At 45.7% G+C, this 9,903-nt stretch overlaps 1 pseudogene; it reads left to right on the top strand.

Moving 5' to 3' along the window:
- The first annotated feature begins 6,103 nt into the window (after positions 1 to 6,103).
- On the top strand, positions 6,104 to 6,342 carry LOC139260580 (U2 spliceosomal RNA; annotated as a pseudogene).
- Positions 6,343 to 9,903: the final 3,561 nt, after the last annotated feature.

Below are 9,903 nucleotides of genomic sequence, written 5' to 3'. Positions count from 1 at the left end.
ATTAAACCAATATCTTTTTCACAGCAAACATCAACTAGTATTTAGTAAGTTATGTCTTTTTCCATCACAAACACATTTGTTAATTTAAAATCATTTGTTTACTTTCAAAGTGGCATCTTTATCTTTTTCTTTTCTCCATAACTGGAATGGAGTCCAGCTTTGAGGGTTTGAGGGCTGCTTTTCGTTATCTCAAAATGCTCCAGTTTCAAAGTCGTTAAAATGTCTCTTCTGAACTGCTAAAGCTTGCTGCTTTTAACATCTTTCAAAAGTTCCTTTTACACCTTTGCAGATAGCTCGCCGCTCGCCCAGGAGTTTGACCTGATCAGATTTAATTTAATAATTTTTTTTTTTTGAATCCACCTCAGTATTTTCTGTACCTTCTCTGAATATCTCAAAATCCCAATTCAAACTTTGTAATTTCAATCTTTATTTAAAACTTTTTTTTTTGCTAGAAGCCTTTTTTTTTAAAGCATTCTTTATCTCATTCTGAGACTAAGTTTATGTCTTTCAATCCAATGTAATCAATCATGGATTTTTTCTTTCGACAAGTGAGCGTGTCAAATTTTTTTTTCTTTTTTTAACCACCCATTGCATGTTTTCTTTTTTTATCTTTTGCTCAACAAACCTACCCTTTGCACATTTCCTAGCTCCGTAACTTTTCATCCGAATTAATTCACACCTGCGTTTCTAAATTAAATGTCTTAAAACTTCCCACATACAGGACAACACTACAAAGGGTTAAAAAAAACTTTCACTCTGTTTCTAAAATAAACAGACACTTGCATTCCTCTTCCAACCAGGCTCTCGGAAACATGAAAACATAAAAAATTCATTCCGCAGTCAAAAAATCACACAGGCATTTCTCATTTAAAACAGACGTTCACAAAAGTCTCTCTTCTTTCCTATTAATTGTTTTGGCCGGCTCTATTTTTGGATCCATGACCTTTCAGGGAATTTGTAGTTTTATCTAAATAATTCCTCACATAACTTTTGTAGTGGACTTTTGTATTGGTTTTTCCGTTCCTTCTCCCACCATTCCCATTGGGCTGCTGGCAGGTCCTGAGGATCCCACCCAGCTCTAATCATTTTCTCGATTAGTTTCTTTTGCTTTACCGCCAGATGGCGGGTAAGGGACCCTTCTGATCCCCACTCGAGTTTACTACTTTATTGGCCATTCCTGGGTAGGACTAGAACCGTTAGGAATCTACTCTCAGAGGTTTGCCTTTTACCTCGCACAACTTGTAGTAGACTGTCTCTGGGCTGCTGTCAGGTCACAAGTCTGCTGTTACACAAACTTATACAATTCTTAAAATGCGTTTAAGCAATCCCCGCAGCGCTCTACGTATCCTTAACGACTACCTACCACCGCTTTGTCTGTTGGTCCGACCCTGTTCACAGGTTTAGTTTCCGTTGGTCGCTGTGCACCGCCTGGTCTCCGGGGTATATTTCAAAGAACACTACTGGGTCCGGAAGATGTCTCTCGGTATCACGATCCCACGGTCTAAGTGTGTTCCCTACGCCTACTTGGTTCCTGGCTGTCACGTGGGACAAAAGTCCTCTTAATTCAGGCTCAGGCTAGGCGTTTGAGATATTAGACTGTCTCCTCGTGTCGATCAACCAGCTTCCACCTTCCGCACCCTTTAGAATTAAAAATCGTTTTTTATACTCACCCGGGTTTTTCCAAGGGCGTCCAGCGACTCCGGGAAATCCTGCCGACTATGCCACTGTTAGTCTTAGTGTTTTATCAGAAGAATCACTCAACACTCAGAGTCGGTTCCAACGCCAATACGGCCTTTATTTACTCTAGCGGGGAGGAAGCCACAGGACTGGATCCAGGCACTTCTCTCCGCCGAACAAAGAAACTCATCGATATTTATATGTTTTACAATAGTTCTTTACAGTTACTCAGCCCACTTCGGCTGGACACAATCCAATCATAACGATTATAGATTACATATAGGTTTCTTTAACCCAATAGAATTCCCCTGATACCTCAGGAACTGCATGTTCGTTTTTTGTCAGCTCGGGCTGATTAATGACCTCGTTATGTGAGGCAGGTTCTCCCCTTATCTCTCTTCCTCGGGCTTCGGCTGTGTGAAATCACTGGTTCATTATAATTATCTTGTATCCAAGGCATTCCTGGTAGTGGGCCTCACAGGGTCATTGCTCGGTTATTGCTCAGTCAATCCCAGTTCATTACTTGACTAACGGGGTTCCCATCATGCTTGGGCAGCCATTTTATATGTGGCCGCTTTAAACATATATGAGTTTAGATATATTCAGCAGGTGCCTAATGCCTAGTGTTTTATATATTCAGCAGATGCCTAATGCCTACAACAGATGTACAGCCTTATGAAGAATCTTCTGGCTCCGGTGAAACCCAAGATAAGTCCTATGAGGAGCTGTGTACACTAGTTTGGGAGCATCTTAACCCGAGGGAGAGCGTGCTGATGGCGAGGTAACGGTTCTGCATGTGCCAGCGATCTGAAGGTCAGGAAGTGGCGAGCTACGTCGCCGAGCTAAGGCGACTTGCAGGACAATGTGAGTTTGATGGCTGCCTGGAGCAGATGCTCACAGACTTTTTTGTACTGGGCATTGGCCACGAGACCATCCTACGAAAAATTTTGACTGCAGTAACACCGACCCTCAGTAAGGCCATTGCAATAGCACAGGCGTTTATGTCCACCAGTGATAACACCAAACAAATCTCTCAGCACACAAGTGCTAGCAATGTTCATAAATTAACTGGAACTGTGTTTGCGAGCAGAAATATACAGGGCAGAAACCACGAGTCTGCAACTGGCAGCAGGCTTCAGGTGACCCAGAAGACCCAGAGTCCGCAACAAAGGATGAATGCAAGGTAATTCACACCTTGTTGGCGTTGTGGAGGCTTCCATTCAGCCTATTCATGCCACTTCAAAGGGTATGTTTGCAAGAGCTGTGGAACAATGGGGCATCTCCAACGAGCTCTGCAAAACCTGCTAACCACCACGTGGCAGAGGAAGATCGGTCCATGGTGAATCAAAGCAATTTCGAGCCTCAGAGAGAGGAGGCAGATGCTGAAGTACATGGGGTGCACACATTTTCGATGAAATGTCCACCTATAATGCTAAATGTAAAATTGAATGGCTTACCCGTAGCCATGGAACTGGACACTGGCGCGAACCAATCCATCATGAGTAAAAAGATGTTTGAGAGACTGTGGTGCAACAATGCACTCAGACCAGCCCTGAGCCCCATCCACATGAAACTGAGAATGTACACCAAAGAGCTCATCACTGTCCTGGGCAGCGCCATGGGTCAAGGTCACCTACGAGGGCACAGTGCACGAATTTCCACTCTGGATTGTCCCAGGCGATGGTCCCATACTGCTTGGAAGGAGCTGGCTGGGCATAATCCGCTGGAACTGGGATGACATCCGAGCACTATCATATGTCGATGAGGCCTCATGTACCCAGGTTCTTAACAAATTTCCTTCCCTTTTTGAAACAAGCATTGGAAACATTTCCAGGGCGAAGGTCCCAGAGGCTCGACTCATTCACCACAAGGCGCGAGCGGTACCTCACATGATGAGGGGGAGAGTGGAATCGAGCTGGACAGGCTGCAACACGAGGGCAATTCTCCCCAGTGGAATTCAGCGAATGGGCCAGCCCAATTGTTCCAGTACTCAAAAGTGATGGCAAGATCAGGATTTGCGGCGATTATAAAGTAACTATTAATCGTTTCTCGCTACAGGACCAATACCCACAACCTAAGGCAGACGACCTATTTGCGACGCTGGCAGGGAAAGGACTTTCACCAAGCTCCACCTGACTTCGGCCTACATGACGCAGGAGCTGGAGGAGTCTTCGAAGGGCCTCACCTGCATCAGCACGCACAAGGGACTGTTCATCTACAACAGATGCCCGTTTGGAATTCGGTCGGCTGCAGTGATCTTCCAGAGAAACATGGAGAGCCGACTCAAGTCGGTACCATGCACGGTGGTTTTTCAGGACGACATATTGGTCACGGATTGGGACACCGTCGAGCACCGACAAAACCTGGAGGAGGTCCTCCAGCGACTGGATCGCGTAGGGCTGTGGCTGAAGAGGTTGAAATGCGTCTTCATGGCAACAGAAGTGGAGTTTTTGGGGAGAAATATCGCGACGGAAGGCATTCGGCCCACAGACGCCAAGACAGAGGCTATCAGGAACACGCCCAGGCCACAGAACGTCACGGAGCTGCGGTCATTCCTCGGACTCCTCAACTATTTTGGTAACTCCCTACCGGGGTTAAGCACCCTCTTAAAGCCCCTACATGTGTTATTGCGTAAAGGTGAGAACTGGGTATGGGGAAAAAACCAAGTAATTGCTTTTGAGAAAGCCAGAAACATTTTATGCTCCAACAAGCTGCTTGTATTGTATAACCCGTGTAAAAGACTTGTGCTAGCATGTGACTCGTCGTATGGACTCGGGTGTGTATTAAACAAGCAAATGTTGCGGGGAAGTTGCAACCTGTCGCCTATGCCTCCAGGAGCTTGACTCAGGCCGAGTGGGCCTCCAGCATGATTGAGAAAGCGGCATTAGTGTGTGTGTTCAGAGTAAAGAAAATGCATCAGTACCTGTTTGGCCTCAAATTTTAGCTGGAAACCGATCAAAAGCCCCTCATATCCCTGTTCGCTGAAAACAAGGGGATGAATGTTAATGCCTCAGCCCGCATACAAAGGTGGGCACTCGCGCTATCAGCGTATAACTATACCATCTGCCACAGGCCAGGCACCAAGAACTGTGCAGATGCTCTCAGTCGGCTACCATTGCCCACCACGGGGGTGGAAATGGCGCAGCCTGCAAACTTGTTGATGGTGTCACAGCCCGCAGACTTGTTGATGGTCATGGAAGCGTTTGAAAATGATAAATCACCTGTCACAGCCCGCCAAATTAGAACTTGGACCAGCCAAAATCCTCTGCTGTTCCTCGTGAAAAACTGTGTACTGCATGGGAGCTGGGCCAGCATCCCCGCTAAAATGCAAGAGCTAATCAAGCCGTTCCAGCGGCGAAAGGATGAGCTGTCCATTCAGGCAGACTGCCTGTTGTGGGGTAACCGCGTAGTGCTACCCAAAAAGGGCAGGGAGACATTCATCTCGGATCTCCACAGCACACACCCGGGTATAGTAATGATGAAAGCGATAGCCAGATCCCACGTGTGGTGGCTCGGTATCAACTCTGACTTAGAGTCCTGTGTACAGCAATGCAGCATGTGTGCTCAGTTGAGCAACGCGTCCACTAAGTTTGTGGTCCTGGACCTCCAGACCATGGTCGAGGATCCATGTTGATTATGCGGGCCCGTTTCTCGGTAAGATGTTTCGAGTGGTGGTGGATGCTTTTTCAAAATGGATTGAATGTGAAATAATGTCGGGAAGCACCGCCACCGCCACCATTGAAACCTTAAGGGCCATGTTTGCCACCCAATGGCCTGCCTGACATACTGGTTAGTGACAACGGGCCATGTTTCACCAGTGCCAAATTTAAAGAATTCATGACCCGCAATGGGATCAAACATGTCACCTCGGCCCCGTATAAACCAGCCTCCAATGGGCAGGCAGAGCGGGCAGTACAAACCATCAAACAGAGCCTTAAATGAGTCACAGAAGGCTCACTCCAAACCCGCCTGTACCGAGTATTGCTCAGCTACCACACGAGACCCCACTCGCTCACAGGGGTGCCCCCGGCTGAGCTACTCATGAAAAGGACACTGAAATCCAGACTCTCGCTGGTTCACCCCAATCTGCATGATCAGGTAGAGAGCAGGCAGCAGCAACAAAATGTAAACGATGGTCGCGCCACTGTGTCACGGGAAATTGATTTGAATGACCCTGTGTATGTGCTAAACTATGGACATGGTCCCAAGTGGTGATAGCTAAAGAAGGGAGTAGGGTTTTTGTATTCAAACTAGGCAATGGACAAACTTGCAGAAAACACCAGGACCAAACGAGGCTGCGGTTCACAGACTGCCTGAACAATTCACAGCAGACACCACCTTTTTCAAGCCCACAACACACACCCAAAGGATCAACAACACTACGCCGGACCAGGAAATCAAACCCATCACGCCCAACAGCCCAGCAAGGGCTTCTCGGCCTTTTGGCTAAGATCATGCATAACTGACCTGACAGGGGAGTAACCACCATAACCCCAAGGTGGTTCTCCCTGGATCAGGAAGGTATATGCTTGCTTTTTTGGAAATAGGAGGTGGGTGGGGTGGCTTGGCCCATCCACCTCCACGGAGGTGTGTGGGGGACCTGACCCATCCACCTCCATGGCACGAACCTGGTATTGCAGTACTTCCAGGAATGGTGCAGTGGCTCTAGGCCTTTTGGCTAAGAGCATTGGCGCAGAGTGATCCTTGACGTGTGCAAGGTGACCTCTGGCGTTTGTGATTTGACAAAGAATTGGAACGATTGGCTACGAATTTAAAAAAAAAACAACAATACGCCGGACCAGGAAATCAAACCCATCACGCCCAACAGCCCAGCAAGCCCAGGCTCACCTAGCAGCCCTGCAGGGCCAACAACAGTTCAGAAAAGGTTCACTGGGTTGATTCCTGAGATGAAGGAGTTGTCATATGAACAAAAGATTGAGAAGATTGGGCCTATACTCATTGGAGTTTAGAAGACTTAGAGATGATCTTATTGAAATGTATAAGATTCTGAGGGGGCTTGACAGGGTAGATGCAGAGAGCATGTTTCCTTTCATAGGGAAATCTAGACTGAGGGGGCATAGTTTCAGAATAAGGGGTTGCCCATTTAAAATGGAAATGAGGAGGAATTTCTTCTCTCAGAGGGTCGTTAATCTTTGGAATTCTCTACCTCAGAGAGCTGTGGAGGATGGGTCATTTAATGTATTTAAGGTGGAGGTAGACAGATTTTTGAAAGATGAGGGTGTCAAGGGTTATGGGGAGCGGGCAGGGAAGTGGAGTTGAGTCCATGTTCAGATCAGCCATGATCTTATTGAATGGCGGAGCAGGCTCGAGGGGACAAATGGCCTACTCCTGCTCCTATTTCTTATGTTCCTATGTCCTGATGGGTTTTTTTCATCTGCCATAGGCCATTAGCAGTGAGATCTTACAATCATCACTGATAAACCGTATCACACAAAGCTGCCACCATGTGGGAAAACAAGGATCAGCCTAATCTGACAAAATGCTGGGCTGCATTTAGTGACAACACACGATTTGCAATTGTATTGCCAGGAAGTAGGAGGACAATAAGCACCCAACACATTGCCTGGTGTGTGTAATTAGAATCAGTCAACATGACCAAATGGAACTGTGCAAGGGGCTTTACTCTGGGACTCTTCTGTTACAAAACTACAAGATGTTAACCGTAACCCTGGCATTTACCAACGCCTTCCGGAGAGATGGTGAGAAAATCGCTGTAATCAGAGTAAGAATCCAGTATAATTAATGGCAAAGTGTAAAGTGTAATTTGATGCAGTCAGGCTGTTGACAGACACCACTGCACTGAAATTCTGTACTGACGCTCTCGAAATGGTCAAGTGCAGAACTCAATAATGTTTAGCTTGTCAGCGCAGCACTGGGAGTGAGCGAGTGAGCTACGTCATCGGCCTGGCGGAGGTGTCAATACTCTCTCCCTTTTTGATATTAGAATCCTGTCTCTCACTAACATCTAATGACACAAAAGAAACAGTTCAGAATGTCACCCTCACAACCCTGTTACAATCACACAACTCAGATAGATAGATTTTTAACCAATAAGGGAATTAAGGGTTACGGAGAGAGGGCGGGTAAGTGGAGCTGAGTCCACGGCCAGATCAGCCATGATTTATTGAATGGCGGAGCAAGCTCGAGGGGCTAGATGGCCTACTCCTGTTCCTAATTCTTATGTTCTTATGTTCTAAATCTGCCCTCAACAACTGAAGCAGCCAATTTATACCCAAACTGTTACTCTTTAGCTGTCCACTGCATTTTAAATAGGCCATTACTTACATTCACTCTGACTTCAAAATAAAGTAGACAAACAAAGCACAGTGTAACAACTCTTTGAGAGCCACAGAACAGAGTTCGTTAATTCCTGCTTTAACTTTACATTTACAGAAAGTCAGTGTATTTTAAATAAATTCTGCGATTCTTGATCACATTGACTGAATCCTTGCAGAGACAGATACATGAAATTAGGCTCAGTACAAATAGATAATGATTCTGTTCAAAACATTCCTACAAATCAATAATTTCACTGACTGATGACTTATTAAATTAACCAGTTTCCAATCCAATAAAGTCCAACATCAACCTATAATGCAAGCAGGAAGTCAGCCTGAAAAGTGTGCAACCAATTCGATGAAGTGAGACAATTAAATTCCATACTGTTCCCTGGTTTTGTACTTGTGTGCCTGCACAACAGAATTTCACTTTTCATGGTGAGAAAATACAAGGAAAATGGCTGGGAAATACAGGGAAAACTGCCAGGAATTTTAAGGAAACCAGTCTTGAAAATGATTAAAATAATCAGTTTGGGAGTATTGTAATTGCAAAGTGCCATAATTATTTTATCCATGTATCGTTAAAAAGTACTTTTTGATCAGAATGACTGATCCGGAGGAGTTGGAAACAGATTTCAACTTATAATACTTCAGAGAGTTTAACCTCCAAATCTCCCCTCTTAGCCTTTAACAATCTCTTCTTGTTCAATGTAATGATTACTGACAGTCCCATGATGCTCTGAATTGAGGACCTGAAGTTTTTGATAGAAATATCATAAATATTTTTCTGCAGGAGTTGCTCATTGTGTATTCCCCTGAACTAATGTTTATATTCCCTTGGCTTTTCTACATTCTTCACCCTTGCCTTTCCACCTCCTCCGAAAACCTGAGACCTACACACAGCCCCCGACAACCGGGCAGGCAGGAAGTCACAACCACGGACTACTCTACAACTGTCAATACGCTCCCAGTCCAAACAAATCTCTGGATGGGGCTCCTGCACTCACAGGTGATTGGTCTCAGTTGTTAGTGATGTGTTGCAGAGAAAGCCCATGATTTGCTGCGATTTCTCACAATGGTTTCTTTTCAGACACTGCCCAGGCAGTCAGCTGACACCGAGAAGAGTGCAGACTTGAGGGGAGTGATCCCCAGAATATTAGAACCACACAAAATAATGTCCAAACTCAACTCCACTGTGGGAGTTGCAATGAAATGATTGAAAGATTTTGGACACAAACCACCAACTGTTACAGTGAATGAATATTCAACATCATAGCTTGTATATATCAGGGATTACCGCACCACTGATTACTTTGGCACCAGGTTTTCTAACACAGTTTATAGATCCAATGTGGTCTTCTCAACAACAACAACAACTTGCATTTATACAGCACATTTATTGTAGTAAAACGTCCTAAGGTGCTTCACAGGAGCGGGATCAGACTGGAAGAACAGAAGTTCCCTAAAAAGGATTGGTTTAGAGCAAGTGACAGCTAAATTGTTAAAAATGGGTTTCACAACCTGATCCCCTTCCAGCCACCAACTTCCGGTTTTAAATGAGGCGGGACAGAAGTGGATGGGGACTGGGTGATCAACCTGCTCCCAGGTGGCGGAACATCAATTTAAATGTTACAATGAGGCTGGAAGTCTCTTTCTTAACCTTAACTTTCAATTTATCTGATTATGGATGGGTTTTAAACAATTCGTGAAACCTGGCAGTTAAAGCGAGGTGGGGTCTGCATAATTCAGGATGTAAGTGGCTTTATACTCACCTCCTGCTTCGAGCGTCCCTCTCTCCCCTCCTACCAAAACCCAGCTGACCCGCTACTGCCAATCCATGGTGCTCCAGCCTACACCCCACCCCCTCAATCCCTGATCCCGGGCCTACCCCAATCCCTGACGGACTCCCCCCGCTCTCCGACTGAGA

This window comes from Pristiophorus japonicus, chromosome 3, assembly GCF_044704955.1.
Source record: "Pristiophorus japonicus isolate sPriJap1 chromosome 3, sPriJap1.hap1, whole genome shotgun sequence".
Classification (NCBI taxonomy): Eukaryota; Metazoa; Chordata; class Chondrichthyes; family Pristiophoridae; genus Pristiophorus; species Pristiophorus japonicus.
Note: the sequence above shows the minus strand (reverse complement) of the source record. Positions and strands in the feature narration are given on the sequence as shown.